Source organism: Rhineura floridana, chromosome 8, assembly GCF_030035675.1.
Source record: "Rhineura floridana isolate rRhiFlo1 chromosome 8, rRhiFlo1.hap2, whole genome shotgun sequence".
Lineage (NCBI taxonomy): Eukaryota > Metazoa > Chordata > Lepidosauria > Squamata > Rhineuridae > Rhineura > Rhineura floridana.
In genome coordinates, this window is record NC_084487.1 from 11,410,183 (window position 1) to 11,427,238 (window position 17,056).

The 17,056-nt window shown below is 43.2% G+C and overlaps 1 protein-coding gene across 5 annotated transcripts in view; it reads right to left on the minus strand.

Annotated features, from left to right (window-relative positions):
• The window catches only part of PRKCQ (protein kinase C theta), a 90,469-nt gene extending 74,442 nt beyond the window's left edge, over window positions 1-16,027 (minus strand). The window contains exon 1 of one of the 5 annotated variants that reach the window (XM_061638284.1): window positions 15,843-16,027. The gene's annotated coding sequence lies outside the window, so the exon portion shown is untranslated. Of the gene's footprint in view, window positions 1-1,650; window positions 1,731-2,648; window positions 2,878-15,139; window positions 15,199-15,842 lie in introns of those variants that run through there. The other 4 variants (XM_061638288.1, XM_061638285.1, XM_061638283.1 and 1 more) reach the window with 4 other exon arrangements.
• Window positions 16,028-17,056: the final 1,029 nt, after the last annotated feature.

Consider the following 17,056-nt stretch of genomic DNA (forward strand, 5'->3'; position numbering starts at 1 on the left):
CTTAAACATTTTATGAACAGAACAAAGTCAGGTTGACAAGCAGGGTTCCTCAGTAACAAGTCAAAATCTCCTCTCAGACGTTGGGATGCACAAATCTGACAATTTTGGTTTCCATTTCTCATTTTGCCAGTCTTAAATTCAGTTCTCCACATTTCCACAGCAGGTTGTGATTTTTCAAAAAAAGCCCTCATTTAAACCCCTCAGCGTATTAGTGTGAATTTCTCCTAATATACAAGCAATTTCCTCGAATAATGCATTTTTTGTATGTTATTTTCATGAATATATGCACTTTTATGCATGCTTTACCCCCATGTACATATTTTTGAACCAATCTTTTGGTTGGAGGTCTGATCCGGTAGTGTAGTGGCAAATTCAGAAGAGCAGGGTCCCATTGCAATAGTCACAGCCATACCTCCTCCTATCCTGGGTTGAGAATGAGACCCTTGTTAATGCCATCTCTCACAACAGACGTCCTAGTAGCCAATCAGCATGAAAGGGGAGAGTGTTAGCTACTGAGAAGAGTCTTCTCAGTGGCTGACTCACCTCCTTTCACTCTGATTGGCTCTAGTCAGCAGGAAAGGACAAGGAAACATATTAGAAGACTCTTCTCAGTGGCTAACACACTCCCCTTTCATGCTGATTGGCTCAGAGGATGCTGGAGACATAGGGACCCTGCTCTGAAAAAAGTAAAGGGTCTAAGACCTCCCGAGACCCCACACAACTACACTGCTCACTGCATCACAACATTTGGAGAAGTGTGAATATCGAAGGATAGCATATTATTTCAGGAAAGGCAAATTAAAATGTGAACCAATCCAAATTTCTTTTCCATTCCTCTCCAGACCTACGACATCTGGACAAAGAAGAGAGAGTTTTGTTCACCAGGGCAACTCAAAGTAAGATGCACCTCAAAATAGAATAATTTCCTGGCTAGAGCAGGCAAAGACAGAATTGCCAAGGTGGAATTTTAATTTTTGAAAAACCTTTCCCCAGAGTTGTCAGTAAATGCAAACAAGACCATTTGATGTCAGACTGGGACAGGGAAAAACAACATACAGTATAAGGCAGACTTTGGAGAAGGAATCGGGTACCCATGAAATATACCATGCCGTATACTTCACACCAAAGTTTATGAAAACCTAAGGCAGAAGAAAAACTGTGGATCTGTAATAAAAAAGAAATGGTTGGGTTCAGACTAACTTAGTTAATTCCCACTGAAATCAATGGAATTTAAGTCATGACTAACTTGTCCCACTGATTTCATTGGGACTTAAGTTCAACTGGATCCAACCCAATGCAAATAAATTACCATAAAGAATTATCAAATTGTTCTGAGTTTAACTTTGTCGGTCTTCTGCATAGAGTTTTAGCAGAATCCACAAAACTGAAAAAGAACACCCCCCCTCCCAACACTATCTATGTATTAGGGATTAGTGGTTCTTTTAGTTTGAGCTGTTGCCAATTTCTCCCCCACAGGAATAAAACGGCAAGAGTGCCAACTGTCTATAGACAAAAACCACTTCTTTAATTGTGACTGTGTTTTGAGGCCCACTCGGTCTCAGGAAATAAACTGCTAGACAAATAAACAAAGCTGTGGGATCTGCTCACCATCCTATTCTACATACATATTTCTTAGGCTGCAATCCTTACTTTGGAGTAAGTATCATTGAACTCAGTGGGGCTTATGTTTGTAGACATGCGTAGGATTGTACTGCACAACTCTTTTTCCTAAGTTAAGGTACTGCTCAAGGGACAGAGACGTTGCATTTCTTTTGCAGCAAATGAACAATTGAACCAAATGAGTAATGAATGGGTATGATGAACAGGTGTGTTTCCAGCATCCCATTCATACTTATTTGTCACTCAGTCATGACAATCGTATCTTTCTCTGATGAAAGCAATTAATCTCAATGGGCACCTCTCGAGTGTTCTCGTTTTATTTTCCCAGAACATCTCAGGAACTGCATAGTTCTGGGGAATTCCAAGGGGAAAAGGTGTCCAACAGTGGAAGTACCATTTCACCTCAGAATGTGCCAGAAGGACACAATGACTGGGGTATTCTAGAGCATCCACAGCTCTACAGGCAAAGTTTGTCTATATATCTGTATCTATCTGTCTGTCTATCTATCTATAGTACAAGCAAGTCAGAAAAACAAGCCAACAAAAATGAGTAAGGCTGCAATCCTAACCACATTTACTTGAAAGTAAGCCCTATTGAATTGAAGAAGACTTACTTCTGCGTAGGTATGGTTAGGCTTGTGCTGTAAGTAATGAGAATGAATGAAATGAAATAGACTGCCTTCAAGTCGATCCCAACTTATGGCAACTCTACGAATAGGGTTTTCATGGTAAGTGGTATTCAGAGGGGGTTGACCATTGCCTCCCTCTGAGGCTGAGAGGCAGTGACTGGCCCAAGGTCACCCAGTGAGCTTCATGGCTGGGTGGGGATTTGAACCCTGGTCTCCCAGGTTATAGTCCAATACTCTAACCACTACACAACACTGGCTCTCAATGAGAATGAATGTAGTACTAATTAAACAAAATAACAATTCAAGAGGTGCAGTTGAAATAAATGAATAACAAAACAAGTGAACTTTTAAAAATGACAAAACCAAGTGGAATATTAAAACCAAACCAAACATTCTTACATGCCACTGTCCAATAGATGACACTGATGAAGACAGACTTACAAAGTCTGCAGTTCCCTTTGGCCCGAAGTTTCAGAGGTTTTGCCTCACAGCCCTGGGCGAAGGAGTGAAATTTCAGGATGGAGGGGAAGGCTGTTATCTGCTTGGCTCTCTTGAGAGTGTTTGCAATTCGCTCTACCTTCATGTTCATCGCACTGTATCCCCTGACCAAGTAGGATCCATGCCCTACTTCCCTACTAGGCTCCACCTTATTCCTCAAGGCACCACCCCTGAATTAAGAAGCACCGCCCCTTGGCTCTCCAGCTCCACCCTCTACCCACCAAAACTCAAGGAAACTGGCAACCTGACACAGTGAATATGGTTGCTTCTTGGATCCCTATTATTATTGTTGTTGTTAATAATAATAATAATAATAATAATTTTCTTGCTCCCTGTTTTGTTTGGTGGAAGATCTTTGAGGCCGCATGCCACTGGTGGGTGGGGCCAAAGTGGGCGGAGCAATGCATGCAAATTTTGCCTTTGTACAATCCGCTAGTTTCTACAAATGCTCGCACACCCTTGTCTGCCCTCCATCCAGGGAAGCAAGAGTTGTTATCAGAAATCTCAAACACATTCCAGCCAGGCAAAAACATTCAAGGAAGGTGCGAAGTAGGGCTAGTATGGCCTGGGAAGAGTCCCAAGGGCCAGACAGGGAGTGACAGAGGGCTGCATTTGGCCCCTGGGACTGAGGCTCCCCACTCCTGATCTACCAGGTACTGTTGCCAGCTTTTCTCGCTCCTGTGCTTTTAAGAGCAGCCTGACATGCTTGAACACAGCTGATGATATTGCTAACCTGTGGTTAAAAACACAGGCACAGAGGGAGTGGTGAGCGGGGTGCTGCTGGCAATCCTAGACCAACCCTCCACCTGTTAGCTCAGCATACTGTTGCCAACAGTGCCCAGCCCTGTGACTAGGAGCTGCTCACAAGCAGGAAAGAAAAGGATCTTCCTCCTCTGCTGTATGCTGCACCTGAACATGGAGGTTTCACTTAAATATCATAGCTCATTGAGGGGCTGATCTGACTGATATTTGTTCCCTCTGTTAAAAAGCCTTCTAATGGCCACCGACAACATTGGACCAAAACTGAGATTTTGACAGCAGATAGCATCTCAAGAACGGGGGCGAGGGGGCAGATTGCAAGCCAGAGGGCACATGTATACTTCCAAATCTCCTGTTCCAGCAGATAGGAGGCAAGGCAGCCACAGCTTCTGCTGCCCGGCCCCATCGTCCAATCTCCCAGGCAACCCAAATATTTGCCTCCCCCCCCAAAACCCCCACTGTTGATTAAGTAGAGATAGGAAGGAAGGCAGGAAGACGCTGACTTTTACTGAGCCAGATCACTGGATGATCAAGCTCAGTACTGTCTCCACTGATGGGCAGCAGTTCTCCAGGGTTTCAAGTAGGCCTGGCTAGAAATGCCCAGAATTGAAACTGGGACCTTCTGCATGCAAGACAGATACTCTTCCATTGGCTTTCACTAGCAGTGCACTTTGCAGTGTGCTCAGCTCAGGGCCAGTGCCAGGCAGGACTGGGCTCTTGGGCACCAGCCTGCCCTGGGCCTGCAGCACTGTAGCCCGACCCCCCCATACAGGTGGTGTGGGACTAATAAGCCTGCCTGCGCATCCCACCTACCTCTCATCCCTGTGAATGACATGTGCACTCTGCATGCATGCCTGTCATCAACCAAGATGGCAGTGGGGGCATCAGCCCCATAAGAAAGCCCCATAAGGGATTGTGCCTGGCAACTTCCTCTCTGTGATCTGCGGCAGGAGCCGATGATGTTGTGGATCATGGAACAGGAGCGCCACCCTCCCACCCTAAGGAGAGACTCTTCAGAGGCCTCTCTGGGCTGCAAACCTGGCTGCCCTCTGGCGCTGGCCACTGCTCAGCTGCCCTGGAAGCAAAATAACTTTTCAAAGTTTTAAAGCTGATGGGAATTGTAGTCTAAAACATCTGGCGGACAGTGTGGGTGAAGGCTAAGCTAGCTTATGAGAAGCACCCCCTAATCCTGGCACCCCAGTGGTGGCCTGAGTCTCTTGCCCCTAAATCCATCCCTGATTGTCCGTTCCAGAAAAGAGATGTTAGAACTGAGTGCTTGCGATTTCTTTTTGATATTTCACTGGGCGGTAGCTTCTGCCCCACAGAGACTGTCAGCAGCCCAAATATTCGCCCCCTCCTCTTAAAGCTACTTTTATTTCCCACATCATTTTTTCTCCATGCAAGAAAGGCTTCACCTGTTTAATTTCTACCATTAAAGGCAAAGGAACATATATATATGTATATATATTAAAGGTAGCAGCACTAGTTTACCATTGACATACACTCAGATGTGATGAATTGTCCACACCACAGATTAACTACTAGGGTGGACTGTTGGTCAGTTGCAGTTTCTCTGTTTCTCCTCTTTCCAGTCTCGAGTTCAGTTCACTCCATTTCCATGTACCTCTGCAAATTTGTTCTTAAAAAGTCTGCATGAAAACTCATCTGCATTTTTGTGCACATTCCAATAAACACATTTTTGCAAGCAGTTTTGCCTAGTATGTGCTTTTTTTGCAAGCAATTTCTCTCTAACACAATGTATTTTTGTAGATTATTTTCACCAACACATAAGCCTTTTTGTATGCACTTTTCACTATTATGCTCATTTTTTAGGCATTCTTTGGTTGGAGAACTGCATTGCAAAATCTGGAGAAGAGCAAAGTTCGAAGGAGACCTGTGTTTCAGTTTGCAAAGTGTGAATTTGGTAGGTCTGCATTAAAAAGTGAAACAAACGCATTTCTCCCCTGTTCCTATTAACCACACAGAGTCAGCATACTTAGGGAATGAGTGGGAAAGGCTAGGTAAGATTGTGGCATTTCTGGATAGTCTCAGGCTGTGACATCTCTTTGTAAAGAAATTGTGCTGCTTCTGCCAACACTTTCCACCTGTGGGTGAAACTGCTCCGGAGAACAAGTCATCCATCCTTTAATTAGAAACAACAACAAGAGAGCTCCAGGGAGGACCACAAGTATCAGATTGCACACCTAGAATCTAACATTACCTCATTAGCATTCTGCACTGTTTGCTAATATTCTACCAGAGAGCAAGTGACTAGATGATCCAGCTTCAACTTCTGTGCATGTAAAGTTTCATGGGAGCCTTTTACAGGGTCATTTCCCCCAAGAAGAAGGTATACTAGGGACTTGTGGTGTCTTTGAAACATCTGCACAGTGACAAATATTATGGATGTGCATTAGAGGGTTTGCATTTTTTTTTGAGGGAGGGAAGAACAAATAGAATCGATTCAATTCACTTTTCTTTCATTCCGAAATGCTTTTTTCATTCATTCATTCAATTTATTAATTGCCTAATAAAAATGTTTCTCTAGGCAACATACCAGAGAATGCACAAAATGTGAAGAACAATTGGATGTTTTTAGCTTTTTGTCCCCTGCTTGCCATCCTGGGCTCCTTCTGGGAGGAAGGGTGGGATATAAATTTAATTAACAAAAACCACAGCCTGAACCAATAAAACCCACCAAACTACAATTCAGTAGTATCAGTGAATGCAGGGATGAATGAATGGGGCGTACTCAGGTCATAATATGAAATTATTCATACTAAAGGCACATAAGGCCAGCACCCTGCTGAAGCTAAGCAGGGTCAGGTCTGGTCAGTGCCTGGATGGGAGACCGCCTGGGAACCATATGTAAGCCACCTTGGGTTTCAATCATGAAAAAAAAGGCGGGGTATAAATGCAATAAATAAATAAATATTATTTGGGGTGGGCTTATCTTATTATGATTGTGCTGAGTTTGGCAGCCACCATTTTTGTGTGTGGCAGCCACCATGAATGACTGGGCCATATTCAACTGACTCATTGCTCTAGTAGAAGCCAGTGCAAGGATTCCTGCTAGTGCAATGGGACTTCCCTACTCTCTTCCCTTTGCACCCTCCCCAACCCTGCTGTGCAGGATTGGGAGAACCCCGAAGCAGTGCACAGGGGGAGGGGAGAGGAAATTGTTCTGCCACACAAATAGAAATGTTGCCACAGACAGAATGATCTTCGTATACTTACACTGAATACAAGAATACAACCCTTTCTTTTTTGGCAGAATGCCCCAAAATGATGTGATGTCCAGGGCATTCTGAGGAACAGAGAACTGTAGCCACCAGGAGCAACTGCTGAATCGTGTACTGCTGTCACATTTGCCAAAGGCAGCATCAAGACATTTGTCAGAGAAAGAATGAAAGAGTAAATATGAATGTGTAAGGATGGTAATGAATGCAACCTCAATAAAGGAAAGAGTACCGTGTTCGCTTCTGGGTAGGGATGGAAAGACCTATCAATTTCAGTTCCCTCAGTTTTCTCCAAACTTAAATTCAGTTCTGCAGCAATTTGGAATTTTTTTTTCAAACAAAAATCCCCTTGAAAATTCTCCAGCATTTCAGAGCGAATTTCTCCCAATAAACACATTTTATAGGCGGTTTTGACTAATGCATACATTTCGGCAAACAATTTATTGTCATATAATGCATTTTTGGGTTATTTTCACCCATATATTCATTTTTATGCATGCTGTTCTCTAACATGCATTTCTGGAAACGCTGGTTGATGAACTGCATTGCAAAATTCGGACAAGTGAATTTTGAAGGATGGCTGTGTTTCAGTCCTCATATTGTTTCGGAAAGTGTGAATTTGATCGATTTGCCTTAAAATACGAATTTCTCACCCATCCATTCTTCTGGTTATCGCATTTTAAGAAGGATGTATGCAGATGAGAATGGGATCAGAGGAGGGCAATGAAAATAGTCAGGGGTATCAAAACATATCCTATGAAGAAAGACTGAAGAAAATGGGTATGTTATGACAGAGAAGAGAAGACCGAGAGGGGACGTGATAGCTCTCTTCAAATGACTTACAAGCTGTCACTTAGAAGAGGGCAAAGATTAGTTCTCTGCTCAGCACGGATTCAAACAGCAGGACGTTTTCTTTTTAGCCAGCCTGCTTTGCACACTGGTTCTTGGTCCCACCCCTTACAGGAAAGTATGACCTACATTCTGTTTCTAGGAGGAGTTCTGTCAACTGACAGTGAATGCCCTTTAAGTACAAAGCCCCGTTTATTATCTAGAAAATACAAATGTACAGAGAGTGCAAATCATTGTGGCTCTCTGAAACAGTGCAGTTAAGTTAGGGACAGAGGAAGCTGCCTTGTATCAAGTCAGGCCACTGGTTGTTGCACACCAACTTCCACCCCTCCCAGCCAGCATGGCCAATGGTCAGGGATGATGAGAGTTACTCTAGCAACATCTGTGGGAAGATGCCATAGCTCAGTGGCACAGCATCTGATTTGTATGCAGAAGACCCCAGGGCCAATCATCAGCACCTCCAGGTAGGGCTGGGAGAGACCCTGTCTGAGATCCCAGAGAGGTGCTGCCAGTCAGTGTAGATGATTCTGAGTTATATGGACCAATAGTCTGACTCAGTATAAAGCAACTTCCTATATTCCAGGGTAACAGGCTCTCCAAAGTTTGACTCTCCAAAGTTTGAGACATGGGTCGTTCCCAAGCTTACCTAGAGATACCTGAGATTGAACCCAGGAACGCAAAATATGGAGTTTACGATTGAGTTAAGCACATGGAAAAGTTGTAGATTAATGTCTACATATCGAAAGCAGCCATCATTTTAAATCCAGTTTTTCTTTTTTCTCATAGAAATTTGAGTTTTTCAAATGTAATTTGCCCATCTGCCTGGTTAGACACAGACATGGCCACCTGAAAATTGGCTACACAGAGATACTGTAAAAATGACAAAGAATTAGACTGAAGAAGTGCTACTTTTTATCTCCTTAATGTGAGTAGATAGCCATTTTCCACTGATCCTTGAACGGGTATATATCTCAAAGCAAATGGGATGGGTGAGGGTGGAAAGACGCATTTTTAAACAGAGAGGAGGAAGGTAGGAAATTCTGAATGTAAAGTCACAGAAATGCTTTCAGAAGCCTGACAGTGCAAGAGCAAAATGAAATTTCTCAACAACTTAGCTTAGATGCTACATTCATGATTGCTCTTTTAAACAGCAGACGCTGCAACCCCATACATCCAGTGTGTGGCAGCTGTGAAAAAGGCACATTTCATGCTAGGGATCATTAGGAAAGGAACTGAAAATAAAACTAACAATATCATAATGCTGTCATACAAATCTATGGTGCAACCACATTTAGAATACTTTGTACAGTTCTGGTTGCTTCAATGCAAAAAGGATATTGTAGAGTTGGAAAAGGTTCAGACAAGAGCAACCAAAATGATCAAGGGGATGGAGCAACTCCCCTATGAGGAAACCTTGAGCTAGGGATGGAAGAAAAATTCCATTCCATTCACGTTTAATGGTGAACTAACCTAATTTGCACTTTCTGGAAAAAAAACATGAACCAAAACCCAGCCATCCTTCAAAATTCACACTTCTTGTAATGTGTATAAAATGCATATCCTAGGGCAAAGTGTAAATATAAATGCATATATTAGTGAAAATAGAATACAAAATTACATTATATTATGGAAATTACTTTGTAACACTGTGCCTGTTAGGCAAAACAGCATACAAAAATGCGAATATTAGGAGAAAGTTGCACTAAAGTGCTGATGAATGTTCAGAAGGACTTTTTTTAAAAAAAATCTGCAAACTGATGCGGAAATGTGAACTGAATTTAAGATTGGAAAAATGAGAAACTGACAGAAAGTGAAATTGACGCATTTGCCCCTCCACATTTGCCCAGATATTCTTCACAGAACTTTTACATGAAGCACAAAAGAGTTGAGAAGAATGATTCTGCAATGGGAGTGTTGTCCCTTTGTGTTTGTGGGTTTAGGATTTGTGGAGTCACTCTGTGCTTGAATGATAAATGGGCATTGCCCATCATCTAAGGGATGCTTTTCAAAATTATGCATTTTCAAAAATTAACACCCCCCCCACTGGGGAAATTCAGAACCCTATGGTGGGAAGGGGCACAATTTGGTGTGTGGAAATGGCAGGAGGTGAAAGAGTTAAGCAAACCCCACTCCCCTGGCATTTCTCTTCTTAAAATTATTTTACACTACTGTTCTTTCTTTATTTTTTTTAAAAAGTAAACATGCATTATTTATTTATTTAACCTGATTTGTTTAATCTAACCCAAGCATTTTGCACAAAACAAAATACAATATTCATTAAAATAAAACCCCACCACTAAAAATCAAAGGTTAAAAACAAATTGACACACAGTTGATCAAAATATAAATAACTAGGGGCTCTGCCCCAGCACACTTCGCATGCCAACCCCACCACTTAACAGCAGGAATGGGAAACTCAGGCACCCAGAATACCAAACCACCCAATGGCTCTGGGTGTTGCTGCGTGGCCACCACTGCCTCACTCTCCTCTCATTGGCCTCCTCCCCCAGGTCACCCATGCTCCCATTTATTTCTACACCTGTTAGGAATAAAAGTATTAAACATTCAGGAGCTATTTGTCTGTTTGTTTCATTCAAACAGCTCTGTTTCCTGGAACGTTTGACTTTCTGCCTCGTAAGTTTCCTGCCCCAACCACACTCTTACACCCTTTCACACCACTTGATTGTCAGACTCACAATTATATGAGCTGGGAGCCAGGTCAAATGGGCCTTAAAGGAAGAGGTGTCTCTATACCAATGCTGGCCTTCCACATATCTGCCTATCAAAATCTCAAAGGGAAGCTCCCCATTTAACCATGTGGATCAGAACAATGGAGACACGGGGAAAAGCCATAACTCAGTGGTAGAACATCTGCTTTGTATCCAGGAGGTCCCAGGCTCAACCCCCAGCCTTTCTAGGGAGAGCTGAGAGAAACCCCTGTCTGAAATCCTGGAAAGCTGTTGCCACGCTGTGTTGACAATACTGAGCTAGTTTGTTGTTGTTATGTGCCTTCAAGCTGATTACGACTTATGGAGACCCCATGAATCAGTGACCTCCAATAGCATCTGTCATGAACCACTCTGTTCAGTTCTTGTAAGTTCAGGTCTGGGGCTTCCTTTATGGAATCAATCCATCTCTTGTTTGGCCTTCCTCTTTTTCTACTCCCTTCTGTTTTTCCCAGCATCATTGTCTTGTCTAGTGAATCCTGTCTTCTCATGATGTGTCCAAAGTATGATAACCTCAGTTTCATCATTTTACTCTGTTCGTAGGGTTTTCGTGGTGAGGTATTCAGAGCAGAGCTTGGAAAAGTTGCTTTTTTGAACTACAACTCCCATCACCCCAGCCAGCATGGCCACTGGGTTGGGCTGATGGGAGTTGTAGTTCAAAAAAGTAACTTTTCCAAGCTCTGATTCAGAGGTGGTTTACCATTCCTGAGCTAGAATGGTTTAATAATCAATCCCTCTGGGAATTCTGGGAATTGTAGCTCTGTGTGGGGAACAAGGATCTCCTAACTCTCAGTGCCCTAAACAAACTACAGCTCCCAGGATTCTGACTGTTTAAAGTGGTATAATGCAGTTTTAAATGTAAGGTGCAGATAGAGCCTATATGTTTTTGCCACATACAAGCTCTCTTCAGACTCCACACCCATCCATTCAGTAAATGCATGAGGGGTTAGCAAGATTGCACCCACTAGCCACGCCCACTGGCTGCACCACAACAAGTGCTCATTCAACGATAGTGTAAACGTAGACCTCTTCCATGTGAGAGGGAATCCTGGTCAATCAGGGCTCCTGCTCTCTGGAGGAAGTCTGTGCACATACAGCTCTTTGAATGAAGGCCCCTTTCATACTACCAGGGGGTGAGGCTAATAAGTATTATTCTGCGACCACTTCATGTGTTTGTTGAACACATGTTTGTGTGGGTGTCTAAAGAGGCACATATATATAAGCATGCAATTAGCATCCCGTCTAGCTTGTTGGCCTCTTATTTAATAGCAGGAAATGACGGAATGTGGAACAAGAGCTCCTCAGATGGCCTCAGCAAGCAGAGAGGAAGAAAGTCGATGACAAGGTTGAGGGGGGCATTGGCAAAGTGTCTTCTGCTGGATGGTGGTGGGCCACCAGCCACAGGCTTACATAGCGTCAAGCAGTGGACTCCTACAAACTGCCATTTGAAATTCTGACACTACAAATCAGGAGGATTGTGGGGAATTTTTTAAACGGCAGCTCGCAGGCCCAGTTCAAGTGACAGTGTTATGGGCCTTGCTGTGGCCTCAGCAGCTGCCCAAGCATATCAGGTGCTGATGGAGAAGAGCATATTTGGGTGTTAGGTGCTTCCTAAGGTGACCAGGATCGAGGCTGTTCAAGGCCTTTCAAAGTAAGTTCCGCTTCCTGACAAATGCTCAGAGTGTTTCATTGGATTTTGAGGCTTTCATCCTCAAGGGCCCCACACCTCACACATCTAGTCAGCCCCGTATTTTACAGGAAACCCCCTTGCCATGTGCTTTTCACGATTACATGCCCCAAACTTTGAAAGAACCTCAGATGATTTAGACTATAGGAAGTTCCTGTATACCAAATCAGACCCTTGGTCTAAGTAGTCCAGTATTGCTGGCACTGATTTGCAGCAGCTCTCCTAGCAGAGGCCTCTCCCGCCATATCTGGAGATGCTGGGCTTGAACCTATAAAGCAGGTGCTCTGCCATAAAGCTATGGCCCTTCCACATGACCTTCCACTGTAGGGCTGCCAATACATACAAGCAATGCTCTCAGCATTGTTCATACCAATACACAGAGCTCGCCAGACAATCCACATGCTCTGTTAGGAGACACATGGCTACACACTTCCTCATATCTTGCAACAACACACTTCCCACATACACTTTCCTGTACCACATACACCACTAGAAGTCTGGCTACACTCCCAGACTGTTATGGTTCCCAATGAACATTCAGTGGTACATCTCCCTCTGATGTTTACACAACTGCATCTTTCTACCAGTTTCATGAGGAGCATTCTAATACAGACAAAAATTGCGCAATCCATGTAAACATTTCCCAATGTGCGCCATGAATACCAAGGACCATTTACCGAGTGGTAACTAGGAATGGGGGAGAAGGTGGATTCGGTCTGCATTTAAAGGTGAGCCTACTTAATTTGCACTTTCCAAAACAATATGAAATTGAAACATAGTACCAAAATCTGCACTTCTTTGAATTTTGCAATTCAGTTCTCCAGCCAAGTAATGCATATACTAGCAGGTAATCAATGCATATCTTGGTGAAAATAACATACAAGAATGCATTATAGTAGGCAACATTGCATACAAAAATGTGTTTATTAGGAGAAATTTGCATTAAAATGCTAATGAATTCGCAATAGAATTTCAAAAACAACCACCACAAACGGATGTGGGAATGTGGAGAACCGAAGAGTGGAAAAATGAGAAACTGAGAGAAACCAGAACAGACATCTTTGCCCATCCCTAGTGGTAACATGTCACCATGTGCATGAAATCACTAGGTAAGCAGTCATTTGCAACAGTCTGACAAATGATGAGGGAAATGTTACTGCATTCCCCCATCTCTAATCAAAAATCTGTGGAAACATCAGCGAAGAGGCAACATTATCCTCACCTTTTCCATACAGAGTTTATAGAGTCCCTTCAGTTCCATTCGGCATCCCTGTCTGTACCTCTAAGCCAGAGATAGAAAGCAAATGACCCAAAGGAAGACAGATTTCGTTCCTTTTAAAAAAGTTACTAGTCCTCTTGTTTGCGGAGAAAAAGCAAATGATTCTTCCTCACGGTCACCTGGTGAGTTTCATTGCTGACCACAACTTCACACTGGTTATCTAGCTACTGAATTTCTGTACCATACCTTCATCTAAAAAAAATGATTTCAGTGTGGTGTACATAATATATATATATATTTAAAATCCTCAATACAATATTAAAAGCAACATCAATCATCAAACAAAAACACAGCACAAAAACAGAAATGGAGAGGAATAAAACTATCCAACCAGGTAAAACTACAGCATTTTAAAACGGTTAGGCAAACACCGAGAGTTCATCCTGGAGCCAAAAAGAACACTCCCAGTGATGGAATTGAGCTCTGGCAATTGAGATATTTTGCAAAAGCTGGGGCAGACTTTTAACTGATCACTGTCATAGGCCTACCCTTTCAAAACATGGAGTTTTACTATGCTTCAGCTGATTCTGCAGTTGTGAGGCTGCAAGGGAAGAACAGCAGCTCTGTGGCTGAGCGTCTGCTGTGCATGCAGAACATCCCTAATTCTATCACCGGCATCTGCAGGTAGGGCTGGGAGAGACGTGTCTGAAATCCTGAAGACCCACTGCCAGTCAGTGCAGATGGCACTGAACGATGTGGACCAATGGTCTCTCGGTGTAAGGCAATTTCCTATAGTCCTATGCAAGATGTTACAAACTAGCTGATGTTTATCAAGTGAGTACTGCTGTGATAAGTTACCCCCTTGATAAATGGCCATCTGGATATCTAGCAGAAGAACGTGACAAGAGCCTGCTGGATCAGGCCAATGGCCTATCTAGTCCAGCATCCTGTTCTCACAGTGACCAACCAGATGCCTTTTCTGGGAAGCCCACAAGTAGGCCCTGAGCGCAATAGCAATCTCCCTACTCCTGATAATGGATGGATGAATTTGTCAGTTTCCGTTTCCTCCAGTTTATTATTATTTTTTTAATCTTAAATTCAGTTCTCCATATTTTGGCAGCAATTTGTGATTATTATTTTTTTTTAAAAATCCTCATGGAAATGCTTCAGCATTTTAGTACGAACGTCTCCTGAACTACACATCTTTGTATATAATTTTGCCACGATATATCCACATTTTTGCAAAGCAATTTCCCCTAATGTAATGCATTTTTTCATGTTACTTTCACGAATATATGCAGTTGTATGCATTTCTGTACACATAGTTTGTCTGGAGAAAGGCATTGCAAAATTCAGAGAAGTGTGCAATTCAAAGGACAGCTGTGTTTTTGGTGCAAATTAGATGCTCACATTAAAATGCAAACAAAATCCAAATTCTCCTGCATTCCTGCTTGTGATTCCCAGCAACTAGTATTCAGAGGCATACTGCATTCAAAGCAGCATAGAAACCTGCCTAACCACATTCACAGGAACATAGGCACTAAGTCAGACTGTTTTGTTCATCTAGTTCAGTATTGTGTTTGCTGCCAGTCAGTGTTGTCTGCACTGACTGGCAGCAGCTCTCCAGGCAGAGGTCTCTCCCAGCCCTGCTTGGAGGGTCCCAAGGACTGATCCTGGGACCTTCTGCGTGCAAAGCAAATGCTCACCCATTCTCCTGTGACCTCCTCATAATTATGGCACCAATGGAAGGTCTCTACACTGCATATTCCTGGGCACGGCTCCTGAGCAGCATTGCCAAATGATCAGGGGGAAAGACACGCACAGTCTGGACTGCTCCTGTTCCTTTTACAGAGGTCTGCTCTACAGAAATCAGCTGCTGTTGACGCTTCCCGTGGCATGGAGCCAAACCTCACCACCTGCTCGTTGCTGCAGATCAAACCACCGTCAAAAGGGCAGCAGCAACAGAGGCCGGTTGAGTAGTTGGCAACCCCAGTTCTGAACCTTGAATATCTGTGCAACGTTTGGCAAGATGCAGCTTGCGCTACGACCCCGGGACAAGAGAAATACTCATAGAAAGAGGAACCCTTTACTGTTTGAGATCTGGCTATTCAAGACCTGGCAAAGGCGGGCAGGCACAGGACAGGGTTGCCAACCCCTCCAGCTCAGCCTGCCTCTGTTTCTTTAACAAATTTTTGTGATCTGCAGAAATCAGATTTTTCCTGGTATGGAACACAAATAATCTTTCACTTGCTTATCGCTCCTGTTACAAGAGACAGCAGCGATGGATATCCAAAAGTTACAAAAATACTGGCAAAAGCAATCCAGAAAAAAGTATGGGTTGTATTCAGCTATGTCCTATTCAGCACAGCCCGACTGAAACTAAGCCAATTATGTCTAATAACTTCAGTGGGTGTGCTCTGAGTAGGACTAGCACGCCACCCCATTCATTGCAAGTTTAGAACACTGGCTTAACATTACAAGGGTTCTGGAGGGAAATATTGTGCAATTCCATTTTAGTCGATAAGGAGTTGTCTCTGATTTTCTGATAATCACCTTGGATCCTTGCACAGTGAAACTGGCCTACCTCCCCACCCCACTCCCCATTTGCCCCCTTACCTGCTCTCCAGGCTGGGGCTGCCTTCCGTTTCTAGTCCTGTCTGTTTTGGCCAGAGTGCTCTCAAGAAGGCTGACTTGAGTTGTTGTGGCTGCGTCCTCCTGCTGCTGCTGCTACAGCTGCTGTTTTCAGTTACCCACAGAGCCACCCACACAGCCACTACCACCTCCCTCACTGTTGCCGCTGCTGCCTGGTACAGAGATGGAACTTAAGATGCCACAGGGAGCCTGCTCTGGGCTGTCAGGCTGTCAGCAAGTTTGGGGCTCCCTTAGAGATGGGTGGATCTGTCTATTTCGGTGCCATTCAGTTCCACCTTTTCCTGATCTTAAGTTCAGCTCTCCACATTTCCACACTGACTTGCCATTTTCTTTGATAAAAAGCCCTCTTGAAGATTCATCATAATTTTAGGGTGAATTTCTCCTGATGTACACATTTTCTGCATGCAGTTTGGTCAAATATATACACATGGGTGTTTTTTTTTTTTGCAAAGCAATTTCCTCTGTTGCAATGCATATTTGTATGTTACATTTATATATATATATATATATATATATATATATATATATATATATATATATATATATATATATATATATATATATATATATAAGACTGTTCGGAAACTTAAATTGGTACAAAGAGCTGCAGCCAGAGTGCTAACCGGGGCTGGTTACAGGGATCATACAACCCCCCTGTTACAACAGCTCCACTGGCTGCCAATTTGTTTCCGGTCACAATTCAAAGTGCTGGTTTTAACCTACAAAGCCCTATACGACTCAGGTCCAGGTTATTTGGCAGATCGTATCTCCCTACATGAACCTGCCCGGGATTTGAGATCTTCAGGTGAGGCCCTTCTTGTGCTCCCCACACCTTCGCAAGTACATATGATGGGGACACGAGATAGGGCCTTTTCGGTGGCTGCCCCTCGGCTATGGAACTCCCTCCCGAGTGAGGTGCGATTAGTTCCTTCCTTGCTGTCTTTCCGGCGACAAGTAAAGACTGTTTTATTTCAACGGGCATTTGGGATAGAGAACGACTAGGATTAAGTGTCCTAGGATTGGTGACTACATTATATGGTCTTATCATTTTAAATTGTCTGCTGTTTTTAATGTATGTTTTATGGTTTTAATTTTTCTCAAAGTTTAATTCTATTTTTAATTATATACTTTGTATGTTTTAATGGTGTGTTGTTTTTAGTTGTAAGCCGCTCTGAGTC